General features: G+C 46.8%; 15 non-coding genes across 15 annotated transcripts; all 15 read left to right on the forward strand.

Moving 5' to 3' along the window:
* The first annotated feature begins 1123 nt into the window (after positions 1–1123).
* Positions 1124–1196, forward strand: trnam-cau (transfer RNA methionine (anticodon CAU)). The gene has a single exon. It is a non-coding gene; the product is annotated as a tRNA-Met (tRNA).
* Positions 1197–3198: 2002 nt separating this feature from the next.
* Positions 3199–3271, forward strand: trnav-uac (transfer RNA valine (anticodon UAC)). The gene has a single exon. It is a non-coding gene; the product is annotated as a tRNA-Val (tRNA).
* A 1285-nt stretch (positions 3272–4556) lies between these two features.
* Positions 4557–4629, forward strand: trnav-uac (transfer RNA valine (anticodon UAC)). Its single transcript has one exon. It is a non-coding gene; the product is annotated as a tRNA-Val (tRNA).
* Positions 4630–5914: 1285 nt separating this feature from the next.
* Positions 5915–5987, forward strand: trnav-uac (transfer RNA valine (anticodon UAC)). Its single transcript has one exon. It is a non-coding gene; the product is annotated as a tRNA-Val (tRNA).
* Positions 5988–6981: 994 nt separating this feature from the next.
* On the forward strand, positions 6982–7054 carry trnav-uac (transfer RNA valine (anticodon UAC)). The gene has a single exon. It is a non-coding gene; the product is annotated as a tRNA-Val (tRNA).
* Positions 7055–7585: 531 nt separating this feature from the next.
* Positions 7586–7658, forward strand: trnam-cau (transfer RNA methionine (anticodon CAU)). The gene has a single exon. It is a non-coding gene; the product is annotated as a tRNA-Met (tRNA).
* Positions 7659–8353: 695 nt separating this feature from the next.
* Positions 8354–8426, forward strand: trnav-uac (transfer RNA valine (anticodon UAC)). Its single transcript has one exon. It is a non-coding gene; the product is annotated as a tRNA-Val (tRNA).
* A 1285-nt stretch (positions 8427–9711) lies between these two features.
* Positions 9712–9784, forward strand: trnav-uac (transfer RNA valine (anticodon UAC)). Its single transcript has one exon. It is a non-coding gene; the product is annotated as a tRNA-Val (tRNA).
* A 1285-nt stretch (positions 9785–11069) lies between these two features.
* On the forward strand, positions 11070–11142 carry trnav-uac (transfer RNA valine (anticodon UAC)). The gene has a single exon. It is a non-coding gene; the product is annotated as a tRNA-Val (tRNA).
* Positions 11143–12427: 1285 nt separating this feature from the next.
* Positions 12428–12500, forward strand: trnav-uac (transfer RNA valine (anticodon UAC)). Its single transcript has one exon. It is a non-coding gene; the product is annotated as a tRNA-Val (tRNA).
* Positions 12501–13785: 1285 nt separating this feature from the next.
* Positions 13786–13858, forward strand: trnav-uac (transfer RNA valine (anticodon UAC)). Its single transcript has one exon. It is a non-coding gene; the product is annotated as a tRNA-Val (tRNA).
* Positions 13859–14852: 994 nt separating this feature from the next.
* On the forward strand, positions 14853–14925 carry trnav-uac (transfer RNA valine (anticodon UAC)). The gene has a single exon. It is a non-coding gene; the product is annotated as a tRNA-Val (tRNA).
* A 1285-nt stretch (positions 14926–16210) lies between these two features.
* On the forward strand, positions 16211–16283 carry trnav-uac (transfer RNA valine (anticodon UAC)). Its single transcript has one exon. It is a non-coding gene; the product is annotated as a tRNA-Val (tRNA).
* Positions 16284–17568: 1285 nt separating this feature from the next.
* Positions 17569–17641, forward strand: trnav-uac (transfer RNA valine (anticodon UAC)). The gene has a single exon. It is a non-coding gene; the product is annotated as a tRNA-Val (tRNA).
* A 531-nt stretch (positions 17642–18172) lies between these two features.
* Positions 18173–18245, forward strand: trnam-cau (transfer RNA methionine (anticodon CAU)). The gene has a single exon. It is a non-coding gene; the product is annotated as a tRNA-Met (tRNA).
* Positions 18246–18655: the final 410 nt, after the last annotated feature.

Consider the following 18655-nt stretch of genomic DNA (forward strand, 5'->3'; position numbering starts at 1 on the left):
AGAGCAAACGCTCCAACTTACCCTTGATCGGTGACTCACTGTCAGCTTGGCAAACGGAAACTGCACGTACCTAGACTGAAATATTTGGACTCTGAGATAGCTTGAGAGCCTACAAACTGCCTCATTTCATAGCTTTGGCTCCTGTTGTTGTTGGCAGCGTCAGTGGAGGTGGTGGTAGTTGTAGTTGCAGAAATGGCAAACCTTGTAGTGTGGATGAGAAGTAATAATACCGTCAGAGCTAGGAGGTAATTCCATCCAAGCCATGGCTGCTCTGGTATCTTGCGTGATTTTCCAGCTCAGTTTGCTTTTTCTTTGCTAAATGTGGGACTATTATCACAACAGGGCACGTATCCTGTGCATTACACTGCTAACTGAATGAAGTAAAGTTCATAGATAGATAGTGGACAATTGCTGCACAATTCTGTAGGTTTCTCCTGCATCCTTTTTTTGGGGATGCAACAGGAGAGATAAGGTTGTTTTTCTGCTGTGCTCCTAAACAGAGCTCCATTAGGAAGCTGACTTTCTGTAGTGTAGTGGTCATCACGTTCGCTTTACACGCGAAAGGTCCCCGGGTCAGAACCGGGCAGAAACAGACTGTCTTATGAGAAGCATTTTAGGCCGTGGATTGGCAGAGCCAGAGCAGGACTCTTAGCTGTTCCACACTAGCGCACAAAATGTCACGCGGCCATAGCGTCAGGAAATGCCGCAATTGTTCATCCCCTTGTACCCATCATAGGAAATTGACCGATCTGAAATTCATTGGTTTGGCAAAGCTACCAGTTTGGTCCCTAGGTTCCTGTGTGTGAGTTTGAGCTTTTGCAAATATGGAGAAATGGAGAATTGAGGGGCAAAACCACATCATGTCATCATCTCAGTCCACAACAATGAAGAAAACAATTTCCCTCTCCGCAGAGAGCTACACGATAAGCTGTGAGCTGAAGAGATTTCTTGGCAAGCTCAGAAAGTAGGACTGAAGCCTGACCTCTAGCATATCTGCAATCTACCAGGTGGAACAGGCGTGTCACGCACCTTCATTTAGACCATGCGTCAACCTCCGTGATAACCTGTGAGTTGAAGAGATTTCATGACAAACTCAGACAGTAGGACTAAAGCCCAAAGTGCAGCCTCGTTAGCGCAGTAGGTAGCGCGTCAGTCTCATAATCTGAAGGCTGTGAGTTCGATCCTCACATGAGGCAGAACTATGTTTGTTGATGCTGCTTGACATATTTTGCATACCTCTAGCACATTTGCAATCTACCAGGTGGAACAGGCGTGTCACGCACCTTCATTTAGACCATGCGTCAACCTCCGTGATAACCTGTGAGGTGAAGAGATTTCATGACAAACTCAGACAGTAGGACTGAAGCCTTAAGTGCAGTAGGTAGCGCGTCAGTCTCATAATCTGAAGGCCGTGAGTTCGATCCACACACGAGGCACAACTATGTTTGTGGACGCTGCTTGTTGTATTTTGCATACCTCTAGCACATCTGCAATCTGCCACGTCGCACAGGCGTGTCAAGCACCTTCATTTAGACCATGCGTCAACCTCCGTGACGTTTTCTCAGCCCGTTTTGCACAAGGAGCACATATGTCGCTTGCGTATAGAGCAAACGCTCCAACTTACCCTTGATCGGTGACTCACTGTCAGCTTGGCAAACGGAAACTGCACGTACCTAGACTGAAATATTTGAAGTAAAGTTCATAGATAGATAGTGGACAATTGCTGCACAATTCTGTAGGTTTCTTCTGCATCCTTTTTTTGGGGATGCAACAGGAGAGATAAGGTTGTTTTTCTGCTGTGCTCCTAAACAGAGCTCCATTAGGAAGCTGACTGTCTGTGGTTTCTGTAGTGTAGTGGTCATCACGTTCGCTTTACACGCGAAAGGTCCCCGGGTCAGAACCGTGCAGAAACAGACTGTCTTATGAGAAGCATTTTAGGCCGTGGATTGGCAGAGCCAGAGCAGGACTCTTAGCTGTTCCACACTAGCGCACAAAATGTCACGCGGCCATAGCGTCAGGAAATGCCGCAATTGTTCATCCCCTCGTACCCATCATAGGAAATTGACCGATCTGAAATTCATTGGTTTGGCAAAGCTACCAGTTTGGTCCCTAGGTTCCTGTGTGTGAGTTTGAGCTTTTGCAAATATGGAGAAATGGAGAATTGAGGGGCAAAACCACATCATGTCATCATCTCAGTCCACAACAATGAAGAAAACAATTTCCCTCTCCGCAGAGAGCTAAACGATAAGCTGTGAGCTGAAGAGATTTCTTGGCAAGCTCAGAAAGTAGGACTGAAGCCTGACCTCTAGCATATCTGCAATCTACCAGGTGGAACAGGCGTGTCACGCACCTTCATTTATACCATGCGTCAACCTCCGTGATAACCTTTGAGGTGAAGAGATTTCATGACAAACTCAGACAGTAGGACTGAAGCCTTAAGTGCAGTAGGTAGCGCGTCAGTCTCATAATCTGAAGGCCGTGAGTTCGATCCACACACGAGGCAGAACTATGTTTGTGGAAGCTGCTTGTTGTATTTTGCATACCTCTAGCACATCTGCAATCTGCCACGTCGCACAGGCGTGTCACGCACCTTCATTTAGACCATGCGTCAACCTCCGTGACGTTTTCTCAGCCCGTTTTGCACAAGGAGCACATATGTCGCTTGCGTATAGAGCAAACGCTCCAACTTACCCTTGATCGGTGACTCACTGTCAGCTTGGCAAACGGAAACTGCACGTACCTAGACTGAAATATTTGGACTCTGAGATAGCTTGAGAGCCTACAAACTGCCTCATTTCATAGCTTTGGCTCCTGTTGTTGTTGGCAGTGTCAGTGGAGGTGGTGGTAGTTGTAGTTGCAGAAATGGCAAACCTTGTAGTGTGGATGAGAAGTAATAATACCGTCAGAGCTAGGAGGTAATACCATCCAAGCCATGGCTGCTCTGGTATCTTGCGTGATTTTCCAGCTCAGTTTGCTTTTTCTTTGCTAAATGTGGGACTATTATCACAACAGGGCACGTATCCTGTGCATTACACTGCTAACTGAATGAAGTAAAGTTCATAGATAGATAGTGGACAATTGCTGCACAATTCTGTAGGTTTCTCCTGCATCCTTTTTTTGGGGATGCAACAGGAGAGATAAGGTTGTTTTTCTGCTGTGCTCCTAAACAGAGCTCCATTAGGAAGCTGACTGTCTGTGGTTTCTGTAGTGTAGTGGTCATCACGTTCGCTTTACACGCGAAAGGTCCCCGGGTCAGAACCGGGCAGAAACAGACTGTCTTATGAGAAGCATTTTAGGCCGTGGATTGGCAGAGCCAGAGCAGGACTCTTAGCTGTTCCACACTAGCGCACAAAATGTCACGCGGCCATAGCGTCAGGAAATGCCGCAATTGTTCATCCCCTCGTACCCATCATAGGAAATTGACCGATCTGAAATTCATTGGTTTGGCAAAGCTACCAGTTTGGTCCCTAGGTTCCTGTGTGTGAGTTTGAGCTTTTGCAAATATGGAGAAATGGAGAATTGAGGGGCAAAACCACATCATGTCATCATCTCAGTCCACAACAATGAAGAAAACAATTTCCCTCTCCGCAGAGAGCTACACGATAAGCTGTGAGCTGAAGAGATTTCTTGGCAAGCTCAGAAAGTAGGACTGAAGCCTGACCTCTAGCATATCTGCAATCTACCAGGTGGAACAGGCGTGTCACGCACCTTCATTTATACCATGCGTCAACCTCCGTGATAACCTGTGAGGTGAAGAGATTTCATGACAAACTCAGACAGTAGGACTGAAGCCTTAAGTGCAGTAGGTAGCGCGTCAGTCTCATAATCTGAAGGCCGTGAGTTCGATCCACACACGAGGCACAACTATGTTTGTGGAAGCTGCTTGTTGTATTTTGCATACCTCTAGCACATCTGCAATCTGCCACTTCGCACAGGCATGTCACGCACCTTCATTTAGACCATGCATCAACCTCCGTGACGTTTTCTCAGCCCGTTTTGCACAAGGAGCACATATGTCGCTTGCGTATAGAGCAAACGCTCCAACTTACCCTTGATCGGTGACTCACTGTCAGCTTGGCAAACGGAAACTGCACGTACCTAGACTGAAATATTTGGACTCTGAGATAGCTTGAGAGCCTACAAACTGCCTCATTTCATAGCTTTGGCTCCTGTTGTTGTTGGCAGTGTCAGTGGAGGTGGTGGTAGTTGTAGTTGCAGAAATGGCAAACCTTGTAGTGTGGATGAGAAGTAATAATACCGTCAGAGCTAGGAGGTAATACCATCCAAGCCATGGCTGCTCTGGTATCTTGCGTGATTTTCCAGCTCAGTTTGCTTTTTCTTTGCTAAATGTGGGACTATTATCACAACAGTGCACGTATCCTGTGCATTACACTGCTAACTGAATGAAGTAAAGTTCATAGATAGATAGTGGACAATTGCTGCACAATTCTGTAGGTTTCTCCTGCATCCTTTTTTTGGGGATGCAACAGGAGAGATAAGGTTGTTTTTCTGCTGTGCTCCTAAACAGAGCTCCATTAGGAAGCTGACTGTCTGTGGTTTCTGTAGTGTAGTGGTCATCACGTTCGCTTTACACGCGAAAGGTCCCCGGGTCAGAACCGGGCAGAAACAGATTGTCTTATGAGAATCATTTTAGGCCGTGGATTGGCAGAGCCAGAGCAGGACTCTTAGCTGTTCCACACTAGCGCACAAAATGTCACGCGGCCATAGCGTCAGGAAATGCCGCAATTGTTCATCCCCTCGTACCCATCATAGGAAATTGACCGATCTGAAATTCATTGGTTTGGCAAAGCTACCAGTTTGGTCCCTAGGTTCCTGTGTGTGAGTTTGAGCTTTTGCAAATATGGAGAAATGGAGAATTGAGGGGCAAAACCACATCATGTCATCATCTCAGTCCACAACAATGAAGAAAACAATTTCCCTCTCCGCAGAGAGCTACACGATAAGCTGTGAGCTGAAGAGATTTCTTGGCAAGCTCAGAAAGTAGGACTGAAGCCTGACCTCTAGCATATCTGCAATCTACCAGGTCGAACAGGCGTGTCACGCACCTTCATTTAGACCATGCGTCAACCTCCGTGATAACCTGTGAGGTGAAGAGATTTCATGACAATCTCAGACAGTAGGACTGAAGCCTTAAGTGCAGTAGGTAGCGCGTCAGTCTCATAATCTGAAGGCCGTGAGTTCGATCCTCACACGAGGCAGAACTATGTTTGTGGATGCTGCTAGACATATTTTGCATACCTCTAGCACATTTGCAATCTGCCAGGTCGCACAGGCGTGTCACGCACCTTCATTTAGACCATGCGTCAACCACCGTGACGTTTTCTCAGCCCGTTTTGCACAAGGAGCACATATGTCGCTTGCGTATAGAGCAAACGCTCCAACTTACCCTTGATCGGTGACTCACTGTCAGCTTGGCAAACGGAAACTGCACGTACCTAGACTGAAATATTTGGACTCTGAGATAGCTTGAGAGCCTACAAACTGCCTCATTTCATAGCTTTGGCTCCTGTTGTTGTTGGCAGTGTCAGTGGAGGTGGTGGTAGTTGTAGTTGCAGAAATGGCAAACCTTGTAGTGTGGATGAGAAGTAATAATACCGTCAGAGCTAAGAGGTAATACCATCCAAGCCATGGCTGCTCTGGTATCTTGCGTGATTTTCCAGCTCAGTTTGCTTTTTCTTTGCTAAATGTGGGACTATTATCACAACAGGGCACGTATCCTGTGCATTACACTGCTAACTGAATGAAGTAAAGTTCATAGATAGATAGTGGACAATTGCTGCACAATTCTGTAGGTTTCTCCTGCATCCTTTTTTTGGGGATGCAACAGGAGAGATAAGGTTGTTTTTCTGCTGTGCTCCTAAACAGAGCTCCATTAGGAAGCTGACTGTCTGTGGTTTCTGTAGTGTAGTGGTCATCACGTTCGCTTTACACGCGAAAGGTCCCCGGGTCAGAACCGGGCAGAAACAGACTGTCTTATGAGAAGCATTTTAGGCCGTGGATTGGCAGAGCCAGAGCAGGACTCTTAGCTGTTCCACACTAGCGCACAAAATGTCACGCGGCCATAGCGTCAGGAAATGCCGCAATTGTTCATCCCCTCGTACCCATCATAGGAAATTGACCGATCTGAAATTCATTGGTTTGGCAAAGCTACCAGTTTGGTCCCTAGGTTCCTGTGTGTGAGTTTGAGCTTTTGCAAATATGGAGAAATGGAGAATTGAGGGGCAAAACCACATCATGTCATCATCTCAGTCCACAACAATGAAGAAAACAATTTCCCTCTCCGCAGAGAGCTACACGATAAGCTGTGAGCTGAAGAGATTTCTTGGCAAGCTCAGAAAGTAGGACTGAAGCCTGACCTCTAGCATATCTGCAATCTACCAGGTGGAACAGGCATGTCACGCACCTTCATTTAGACCATGCGTCAACCTCCGTGATAACCTGTGAGGTGAAGAGATTTCATGACAAACTCAGACAGTAGGACTGAAGCCTTAAGTGCAGTAGGTAGCGCGTCAGTCTCATAATCTGAAGGCCGTGAGTTCGATCCACACACGAGGCACAACTATGTTTGTGGAAGCTGCTTGTTGTATTTTGCATACCTCTAGCACATCTGCAATCTGCCACGTCGCACAGGCGTGTCAAGCACCTTCATTTAGACCATGCGTCAACCTCCGTGACGTTTTCTCAGCCCGTTTTGCACAAGGAGCACATATGTCGCTTGCGTATAGAGCAAACGCTCCAACTTACCCTTGATCGGTGACTCACTGTCAGCTTGGCAAACGGAAACTGCACGTACCTAGACTGAAATATTTGAAGTAAAGTTCATAGATAGATAGTGGACAATTGCTGCACAATTCTGTAGGTTTCTCCTGCATCCTTTTTTTGGGGATGCAACAGGAGAGATAAGGTTGTTTTTCTGCTGTGCTCCTAAACAGAGCTCCATTAGGAAGCTGACTGTCTGTGGTTTCTGTAGTGTAGTGGTCATCACGTTCGCTTTACACGCGAAAGGTCCCCGGGTCAGAACCGGGCAGAAACAGACTGTCTTATGAGAAGCATTTTAGGCCGTGGATTGGCAGAGCCAGAGCAGGACTCTTAGCTGTTCCACACTAGCGCACAAAATGTCACGCGGCCATAGCGTCAGGAAATGCCGCAATTGTTCATCCCCTCGTACCCATCATAGGAAATTGACCGATCTGAAATTCATTGGTTTGGCAAAGCTACCAGTTTGGTCCCTAGGTTCCTGTGTGTGAGTTTGAGCTTTTGCAAATATGGAGAAATGGAGAATTGAGGGGCAAAACCACATCATGTCATCATCTCAGTCCACAACAATGAAGAAAACAATTTCCCTCTCCGCAGAGAGCTACACGATAAGCTGTGAGCTGAAGAGATTTCTTGGCAAGCTCAGAAAGTAGGACTGAAGCCTGACCTCTAGCATATCTGCAATCTACCAGGTGGAACAGGCGTGTCACGCACCTTCATTTAGACCATGCGTCAACCTCCGTGATAACCTGTGAGTTGAAGAGATTTCATGACAAACTCAGACAGTAGGACTAAAGCCCAAAGTGCAGCCTCTTTAGTGCAGTAGGTAGCGCGTCAGTCTCATAATCTGAAGGCCGTGAGTTCGATCCTCACACGAGGCAGAACTATGTTTGTTGATGCTGCTTGACATATTTTGCATACCTCTAGCACATTTGCAATCTGCCAGGTCGCACAGGCGTGTCACGCACCTTCATTTAGACCATGCGTCAACCTCCGTGACGTTTTCTCAGCCCGTTTTGCACAAGGAGCACATATGTCGCTTGCGTATAGAGCAAACGCTCCAACTTACCCTTGATCGGTGACTCACTGTCAGCTTGGCAAACGGAAACTGCACTTACCTAGACTGAAATATTTGGACTCTGAGATAGCTTGAGAGCCTACAAACTGCCTCATTTCATAGCTTTGGCTCCTGTTGTTGTTGGCAGTGTCAGTGGAGGTGGTGGTAGTTGTAGTTGCAGAAATGGCAAACCTTGTAGTGTGGATGAGAAGTAATAATACCGTCAGAGCTAGGAGGTAATACCATCCAAGCCGTGGCTGCTCTGGTATCTTGCGTGATTTTCCAGCTCAGTTTGCTTTTTCTTTGCTAAATGTGGGACTATTATCACAACAGGGCACGTATCCTGTGCATTACACTGCTAACTGAATGAAGTAAAGTTCATAGATAGATAGTGGACAATTGCTGCACAATTCTGTAGGTTTCTCCTGCATCCTTTTTTTGGGGATGCAACAGGAGAGATAAGGTTGTTTTTCTGCTGTGCTCCTAAACAGAGCTCCATTAGGAAGCTGACTGTCTGTGGTTTCTGTAGTGTAGTGGTCATCACGTTCGCTTTACACGCGAAAGGTCCCCGGGTCAGAACCGGGCAGAAACAGACTGTCTTATGAGAAGCATTTTAGGCCGTGGATTGGCAGAGCCAGAGCAGGACTCTTAGCTGTTCCACACTAGCGCACAAAATGTCACGCGGCCATAGCGTCAGGAAATGCCGCAATTGTTCATCCCCTCGTACCCATCATAGGAAATTGACCGATCTGAAATTCATTGGTTTGGCAAAGCTACCAGTTTGGTCCCTAGGTTCCTGTGTGTGAGTTTGAGCTTTTGCAAATATGGAGAAATGGAGAATTGAGGGGCAAAACCACATCATGTCATCATCTCAGTCCACAACAATGAAGAAAACAATTTCCCTCTCCGCAGAGAGCTAAACGATAAGCTGTGAGCTGAAGAGATTTCTTGGCAAGCTCAGAAAGTAGGACTGAAGCCTGACCTCTAGCATATCTGCAATCTACCAGGTGGAACAGGCGTGTCACGCACCTTCATTTATACCATGCGTCAACCTCCGTGATAACCTTTGAGGTGAAGAGATTTCATGACAAACTCAGACAGTAGGACTGAAGCCTTAAGTGCAGTAGGTAGCGCGTCAGTCTCATAATCTGAAGGCCGTGAGTTCGATCCACACACGAGGCAGAACTATGTTTGTGGAAGCTGCTTGTTGTATTTTGCATACCTCTAGCACATCTGCAATCTGCCACGTCGCACAGGCGTGTCACGCACCTTCATTTAGACCATGCGTCAACCTCCGTGACGTTTTCTCAGCCCGTTTTGCACAAGGAGCACATATGTCGCTTGCGTATAGAGCAAACGCTCCAACTTACCCTTGATCGGTGACTCACTGTCAGCTTGGCAAACGGAAACTGCACGTACCTAGACTGAAATATTTGGACTCTGAGATAGCTTGAGAGCCTACAAACTGCCTCATTTCATAGCTTTGGCTCCTGTTGTTGTTGGCAGTGTCAGTGGAGGTGGTGGTAGTTGTAGTTGCAGAAATGGCAAACCTTGTAGTGTGGATGAGAAGTAATAATACCGTCAGAGCTAGGAGGTAATACCATCCAAGCCATGGCTGCTCTGGTATCTTGCGTGATTTTCCAGCTCAGTTTGCTTTTTCTTTGCTAAATGTGGGACTATTATCACAACAGGGCACGTATCCTGTGCATTACACTGCTAACTGAATGAAGTAAAGTTCATAGATAGATAGTGGACAATTGCTGCACAATTCTGTAGGTTTCTCCTGCATCCTTTTTTTGGGGATGCAACAGGAGAGATAAGGTTGTTTTTCTGCTGTGCTCCTAAACAGAGCTCCATTAGGAAGCTGACTGTCTGTGGTTTCTGTAGTGTAGTGGTCATCACGTTCGCTTTACACGCGAAAGGTCCCCGGGTCAGAACCGGGCAGAAACAGACTGTCTTATGAGAAGCATTTTAGGCCGTGGATTGGCAGAGCCAGAGCAGGACTCTTAGCTGTTCCACACTAGCGCACAAAATGTCACGCGGCCATAGCGTCAGGAAATGCCGCAATTGTTCATCCCCTCGTACCCATCATAGGAAATTGACCGATCTGAAATTCATTGGTTTGGCAAAGCTACCAGTTTGGTCCCTAGGTTCCTGTGTGTGAGTTTGAGCTTTTGCAAATATGGAGAAATGGAGAATTGAGGGGCAAAACCACATCATGTCATCATCTCAGTCCACAACAATGAAGAAAACAATTTCCCTCTCCGCAGAGAGCTACACGATAAGCTGTGAGCTGAAGAGATTTCTTGGCAAGCTCAGAAAGTAGGACTGAAGCCTGACCTCTAGCATATCTGCAATCTACCAGGTGGAACAGGCGTGTCACGCACCTTCATTTATACCATGCGTCAACCTCCGTGATAACCTGTGAGGTGAAGAGATTTCATGACAAACTCAGACAGTAGGACTGAAGCCTTAAGTGCAGTAGGTAGCGCGTCAGTCTCATAATCTGAAGGCCGTGAGTTCGATCCACACACGAGGCACAACTATGTTTGTGGAAGCTGCTTGTTGTATTTTGCATACCTCTAGCACATCTGCAATCTGCCACTTCGCACAGGCGTGTCACGCACCTTCATTTAGACCATGCATCAACCTCCGTGACGTTTTCTCAGCCCGTTTTGCACAAGGAGCACATATGTCGCTTGCGTATAGAGCAAACGCTCCAACTTACCCTTGATCGGTGACTCACTGTCAGCTTGGCAAACGGAAACTGCACGTACCTAGACTGAAATATTTGGACTCTGAGATAGCTTGAGAGCCTACAAACTGCCTCATTTCATAGCTTTGGCTCCTGTTGTTGTTGGCAGTGTCAGTGGAGGTGGTGGTAGTTGTAGTTGCAGAAATGGCAAACCTTGTAGTGTGGATGAGAAGTAATAATACCGTCAGAGCTAGGAGGTAATACCATCCAAGCCATGGCTGCTCTGGTATCTTGCGTGATTTTCCAGCTCAGTTTGCTTTTTCTTTGCTAAATGTGGGACTATTATCACAACAGGGCACGTATCCTGTGCATTACACTGCTAACTGAATGAAGTAAAGTTCATAGATAGATAGTGGACAATTGCTGCACAATTCTGTAGGTTTCTCCTGCATCCTTTTTTTGGGGATGCAACAGGAGAGATAAGGTTGTTTTTCTGCTGTGCTCCTAAACAGAGCTCCATTAGGAAGCTGACTGTCTGTGGTTTCTGTAGTGTAGTGGTCATCACGTTCGCTTTACACGCGAAAGGTCCCCGGGTCAGAACCGGGCAGAAACAGATTGTCTTATGAGAATCATTTCAGGCCGTGGATTGGCAGAGCCAGAGCAGGACTCTTAGCTGTTCCACACTAGCGCACAAAATGTCACGCGGCCATAGCGTCAGGAAATGCCGCAATTGTTCATCCCCTCGTACCCATCATAGGAAATTGACCGATCTGAAATTCATTGGTTTGGCAAAGCTACCAGTTTGGTCCCTAGGTTCCTGTGTGTGAGTTTGAGCTTTTGCAAATATGGAGAAATGGAGAATTGAGGGGCAAAACCACATCATGTCATCATCTCAGTCCACAACAATGAAGAAAACAATTTCCCTCTCCGCAGAGAGCTACACGATAAGCTGTGAGCTGAAGAGATTTCTTGGCAAGCTCAGAAAGTAGGACTGAAGCCTGACCTCTAGCATATCTGCAATCTACCAGGTCGAACAGGCGTGTCACGCACCTTCATTTAGACCATGCGTCAACCTCCGTGATAACCTGTGAGGTGAAGAGATTTCATGACAATCTCAGACAGTAGGACTGAAGCCTTAAGTGCAGTAGGTAGCGCGTCAGTCTCATAATCTGAAGGCCGTGAGTTCGATCCTCACACGAGGCAGAACTATGTTTGTGGATGCTGCTAGACATATTTTGCATACCTCTAGCACATTTGCAATCTGCCAGGTCGCACAGGCGTGTCACGCACCTTCATTTAGACCATGCGTCAACCACCGTGACGTTTTCTCAGCCCGTTTTGCACAAGGAGCACATATGTCGCTTGCGTATAGAGCAAACGCTCCAACTTACCCTTGATCGGTGACTCACTGTCAGCTTGGCAAACGGAAACTGCACGTACCTAGACTGAAATATTTGGACTCTGAGATAGCTTGAGAGCCTACAAACTGCCTCATTTCATAGCTTTGGCTCCTGTTGTTGTTGGCAGTGTCAGTGGAGGTGGTGGTAGTTGTAGTTGCAGAAATGGCAAACCTTGTAGTGTGGATGAGAAGTAATAATACCGTCAGAGCTAGGAGGTAATACCATCCAAGCCATGGCTGCTCTGGTATCTTGCGTGATTTTCCAGCTCAGTTTGCTTTTTCTTTGCTAAATGTGGGACTATTATCACAACAGGGCACGTATCCTGTGCATTACACTGCTAACTGAATGAAGTAAAGTTCATAGATAGATAGTGGACAATTGCTGCACAATTCTGTAGGTTTCTCCTGCATCCTTTTTTTGGGGATGCAACAGGAGAGATAAGGTTGTTTTTCTGCTGTGCTCCTAAACAGAGCTCCATTAGGAAGCTGACTGTCTGTGGTTTCTGTAGTGTAGTGGTCATCACGTTCGCTTTACACGCGAAAGGTCCCCGGGTCAGAACCGGGCAGAAACAGATTGTCTTATGAGAATCATTTCAGGCCGTGGATTGGCAGAGCCAGAGCAGGACTCTTAGCTGTTCCACACTAGCGCACAAAATGTCACGCGGCCATAGCGTCAGGAAATGCCGCAATTGTTCATCCCCTCGTACCCATCATAGGAAATTGACCGATCTGAAATTCATTGGTTTGGCAAAGCTACCAGTTTGGTCCCTAGGTTCCTGTGTGTGAGTTTGAGCTTTTGCAAATATGGAGAAATGGAGAATTGAGGGGCAAAACCACATCATGTCATCATCTCAGTCCACAACAATGAAGAAAACAATTTCCCTCTCCGCAGAGAGCTACACGATAAGCTGTGAGCTGAAGAGATTTCTTGGCAAGCTCAGAAAGTAGGACTGAAGCCTGACCTCTAGCATATCTGCAATCTACCAGGTCGAACAGGCGTGTCACGCACCTTCATTTAGACCATGCGTCAACCTCCGTGATAACCTGTGAGGTGAAGAGATTTCATGACAATCTCAGACAGTAGGACTGAAGCCTTAAGTGCAGTAGGTAGCGCGTCAGTCTCATAATCTGAAGGCCGTGAGTTCGATCCTCACACGAGGCAGAACTATGTTTGTGGATGCTGCTAGACATATTTTGCATACCTCTAGCACATTTGCAATCTGCCAGGTCGCACAGGCGTGTCACGCACCTTCATTTAGACCATGCGTCAACCACCGTGACGTTTTCTCAGCCCGTTTTGCACAAGGAGCACATATGTCGCTTGCGTATAGAGCAAACGCTCCAACTTACCCTTGATCGGTGACTCACTGTCAGCTTGGCAAACGGAAACTGCACGTACCTAGACTGAAATATTTGGACTCTGAGATAGCTTGAGAGCCTACAAACTGCCTCATTTCATAGCTTTGGCTCCTGTTGTTGTTGGCAGTGTCAGTGGAGGTGGTGGTAGTTGTAGTTGCAGAAATGGCAAACCTTGTAGTGTGGATGAGAAGTAATAATACCGTCAGAGCTAAGAGGTAATACCATCCAAGCCATGGCTGCTCTGGTATCTTGCGTGATTTTCCAGCTCAGTTTGCTTTTTCTTTGCTAAATGTGGGACTATTATCACAACAGGGCACGTATCCTGTGCATTACACTGCTAACTGAATGAAGTAAAGTTCATAGATAGATAGTGGACAATTGCTGCACAATTCTGTAGGTTTCTCCTGCATCCTTTTTTTGGGGATGCAACAGGAGAGATAAGGTTGTTTTTCTGCTGTGCTCCTAAACAGAGCTCCATTAGGAAGCTGACTGTCTGTGGTTTCTGTAGTGTAGTGGTCATCACGTTCGCTTTACACGCGAAAGGTCCCCGGGTCAGAACCGGGCAGAAACAGACTGTCTTATGAGAAGCATTTTAGGCCGTGGATTGGCAGAGCCAGAGCAGGACTCTTAGCTGTTCCACACTAGCGCACAAAATGTCACGCGGCCATAGCGTCAGGAAATGCCGCAATTGTTCATCCCCTCGTACCCATCATAGGAAATTGACCGATCTGAAATTCATTGGTTTGGCAAAGCTACCAGTTTGGTCCCTAGGTTCCTGTGTGTGAGTTTGAGCTTTTGCAAATATGGAGAAATGGAGAATTGAGGGGCAAAACCACATCATGTCATCATCTCAGTCCACAACAATGAAGAAAACAATTTCCCTCTCCGCAGAGAGCTACACGATAAGCTGTGAGCTGAAGAGATTTCTTGGCAAGCTCAGAAAGTAGGACTGAAGCCTGACCTCTAGCATATCTGCAATCTACCAGGTGGAACAGGCATGTCACGCACCTTCATTTAGACCATGCGTCAACCTCCGTGATAACCTGTGAGGTGAAGAGATTTCATGACAAACTCAGACAGTAGGACTGAAGCCTTAAGTGCAGTAGGTAGCGCGTCAGTCTCATAATCTGAAGGCCGTGAGTTCGATCCACACACGAGGCACAACTATGTTTGTGGAAGCTGCTTGTTGTATTTTGCATACCTCTAGCACATCTGCAATCTGCCACGTCGCACAGGCGTGTCAAGCACCTTCATTTAGACCATGCGTCAACCTCCGTGACGTTTTCTCAGCCCGTTTTGCACAAGGAGCACATATGTCGCTTGCGTATAGAGCAAACGCTCCAACTTACCCTTGATCGGTGACTCACTGTCAGCTTGGCAAACGGAAACTGCACGTACCTAGACTGAAATATTTGAAGTAAAGTTCATAGATAGATAGTGGACAATTGCTGCACAATTCTGTAGGTTTCTCCTGCATCCTTTTTTTGGGGATGCAACAGGAGAGATAAGGTTGTTTTTCTGCTGTGCTCCTAAACAGAGCTCCATTAGGAAGCTGACTGTCTGTGGTTTCTGTAGTGTAGTGGTCATCACGTTCGCTTTACACGCGAAAGGTCCCCGGGTCAGAACCGGGCAGAAACAGACTGTCTTATGAGAAGCATTTTAGGCCGTGGATTGGCAGAGCCAGAGCAGGACTCTTAGCTGTTCCACACTAGCGCACAAAATGTCACGCGGCCATAGCGTCAGGAAATGCCGCAATTGTTCATCCCCTCGTACCCATCATAGGAAATTGACCGATCTGAAATTCATTGGTTTGGCAAAGCTACCAGTTTGGTCCCTAGGTTCCTGTGTGTGAGTTTGAGCTTTTGCAAATATGGAGAAATGGAGAATTGAGGGGCAAAACCACATCATGTCATCATCTCAGTCCACAACAATGAAGAAAACAATTTCCCTCTCCGCAGAGAGCTAAACGATAAGCTGTGAGCTGAAGAGATTTCTTGGCAAGCTCAGAAAGTAGGACTGAAGCCTGACCTCTAGCATATCTGCAATCTACCAGGTGGAACAGGCGTGTCACGCACCTTCATTTATACCATGCGTCAACCTCCGTGATAACCTGTGAGGTGAAGAGATTTCATGACAAACTCAGACAGTAGGACTGAAGCCTTAAGTGCAGTAGGTAGCGCGTCAGTCTCATAATCTGAAGGCCGTGAGTTCGATCCACACACGAGGCAGAACTATGTTTGTGGAAGCTGCTTGTTGTATTTTGCATACCTCTAGCACATCTGCAATCTGCCACGTCGCACAGGCGTGTCACGCACCTTCATTTAGACCATGCGTCAACCTCCGTGACGTTTTCTCAGCCCGTTTTGCACAAGGAGCACATATGTCGCTTGCGTATAGAGCAAACGCTCCAACTTACCCTTGATCGGTGACTCACTGTCAGCTTGGCAAACGGAAACTGCACGTACCTAGACTGAAATATTTGGACTCTGAGATAGCTTGAGAGCCTACAAACTGCCTCATTTCATAGCTTTGGCTCCTGTTGTTGTTGGCAGTGTCAGTGGAGGTGGTGGTAGTTGTAGTTGCAGAAATGGCAAACCTTGTAGTGTGGATGAGAAGTAATAATACCGTCAGAGCTAGGAGGTAATACCATCCAAGCCATGGCTGCTCTGGTATCTTGCGTGATTTTCCAGCTCAGTTTGCTTTTTCTTTGCTAAATGTGGGACTATTATCACAACAGGGCACGTATCCTGTGCATTACACTGCTAACTGAATGAAGTAAAGTTCATAGATAGATAGTGGACAATTGCTGCACAATTCTGTAGGTTTCTCCTGCATCCTTTTTTTGGGGATGCAACAGGAGAGATAAGGTTGTTTTTCTGCTGTGCTCCTAAACAGAGCTCCATTAGGAAGCTGACTGTCTGTGGTTTCTGTAGTGTAGTGGTCATCACGTTCGCTTTACACGCGAAAGGTCCCCGGGTCAGAACCGGGCAGAAACAGACTGTCTTATGAGAAGCATTTTAGGCCGTGGATTGGCAGAGCCAGAGCAGGACTCTTAGCTGTTCCACACTAGCGCACAAAATGTCACGCGGCCATAGCGTCAGGAAATGCCGCAATTGTTCATCCCCTCGTACCCATCATAGGAAATTGACCGATCTGAAATTCATTGGTTTGGCAAAGCTACCAGTTTGGTCCCTAGGTTCCTGTGTGTGAGATTGAGCTTTTGCAAATATGGAGAAATGGAGAATTGAGGGGCAAAACCACATCATGTCATCATCTCAGTCCACAACAATGAAGAAAACAATTTCCCTCTCCGCAGAGAGCTACACGATAAGCTGTGAGCTGAAGAGATTTCTTGGCAAGCTCAGAAAGTAGGACTGAAGCCTGACCTCTAGCATATCTGCAATCTACCAGGTGGAACAGGCGTGTCACGCACCTTCATTTATACCATGCGTCAACCTCCGTGATAACCTGTGAGGTGAAGAGATTTCATGACAAACTCAGACAGTAGGACTGAAGCCTTAAGTGCAGTAGGTAGCGCGTCAGTCTCATAATCTGAAGGCCGTGAGTTCGATCCACACACGAGGCAGAACTATGTTTGTGGAAGCTGCTTGTTGTATTTTGCATACCTCTAGCACATCTGCAATCTGCCACGTCGCACAGGCGTGTCACGCACCTTCATTTAGACCATGCGTCAACCTCCGTGACGTTTTCTCAGCCCATTTTGCACAAGGAGCACATATGTCGCTTGCGTATAGAGCAAACGCTCCAACTTACCCTTGATCGGTGACTCACTGTCAGCTTGGCAAACGGAAACTGCACGTACCTAGACTGAAATATTTGGACTCTGAGATAGCTTGAGAGCCTACAAACTGCCTCATTTCATAGCTTTGGCTCCTGTTGTTGTTGGCAGTGTCAGTGGAGGTGGTGGTAGTTGTAGTTGCAGAAATGGCAAACCTTGTAGTGTGGATGAGAAATAATAATACCGTCAGAGCTAGGAGGTAATACCATCCAAGCCATGGCTGCTCTGGTATCTTGCGTGATTTTCCAGCTCAGTTTGCTTTTTCTTTGCTAAATGTGGGACTATTATCACAACAGGGCACGTATCCTGAGCATTACACTGCTAACTGAATGAAGTAAAGTTCATAGATAGATAGTGGACAATTGCTGCACAATTCTGTAGGTTTCTCCTGCATCCTTTTTTTGGGGATGCAACAGGAGAGATAAGGTTGTTTTTCTGCTGTGCTCCTAAACAGAGCTCCATTAGGAAGCTGACTGTCTGTGGTTTCTGTAGTGTAGTGGTCATCACGTTCGCTTTACACGCGAAAGGTCCCCGGGTCAGAACCGGGCAGAAACAGATTGTCTTATGAGAATCATTTTAGGCCGTGGATTGGCAGAGCCAGAGCAGGACTCTTAGCTGTTCCACACTAGCGCACAAAATGTCACGCGGCCATAGCGTCAGGAAATGCCGCAATTGTTCATCCCCTCGTACCCATCATAGGAAATTGACCGATCTGAAATTCATTGGTTTGGCAAAGCTACCAGTTTGGTCCCTAGGTTCCTGTATGTGAGTTTGAGCTTTTGCAAATATGGAGAAATGGAGAATTGAGGGGCAAAACCACATCATGTCATCATCTCAGTCCACAACAATGAAGAAAACAATTTCCCTCTCCGCAGAGAGCTACACGATAAGCTGTGAGCTGAAGAGATTTCTTGGCAAGCTCAGAAAGTAGGACTGAAGCCTGACCTCTAGCATATCTGCAATCTACCAGGTGGAACAGGCGTGTCACGCACCTTCATTTAGACCATGCGTCAACCTCCGTGATAACCTGTGAGGTGAAGAGATTTCATGACAAACTCAGACAGTAGGACTGAAGCCTAAAGTGCAGCCTCGTTAGCACAGTAGGTAGCGCGTCAGTCTCATAATCTGAAGGCCGTAAGTTCCATCCTCACACGAGGCAGAACTATGTTTGTGCATGCTGCTTGACATATTTTGCATACCTCTAGCACATTTGCAATCTGCCAGGTCGCACAGGCGTGTCACGCACCTTCATTTAGACCATGCGTCAACCTCCGTGACGTTTTCTCAGCCCATTTTGCACAAGGAGCACATATGTCGCTTGCGTATAGAGCAAACGCTCCAACTTACCCTTGATCGGTGACTCACTGTCAGCTTGGCAAACGGAAACTGCACGTACCTAGACTGAAATATTTGGACTCTGAGATAGCTTGAGAGCCTACAAACTGCCTCATTTCATAGCTTTGGCTCCTGTTGTTGTTGGCAGTGTCAGTGGAGGTGGTGGTAGTTGTAGTTGCAGAAATGGCAAACCTTGTAGTGTGGATGAGAAGTAATAATACCGTCAGAGCTAGG

This window comes from Amia ocellicauda, chromosome 13 (genome assembly GCF_036373705.1).
Source record: "Amia ocellicauda isolate fAmiCal2 chromosome 13, fAmiCal2.hap1, whole genome shotgun sequence".
NCBI lineage: Eukaryota > Metazoa > Chordata > Actinopteri > Amiiformes > Amiidae > Amia > Amia ocellicauda.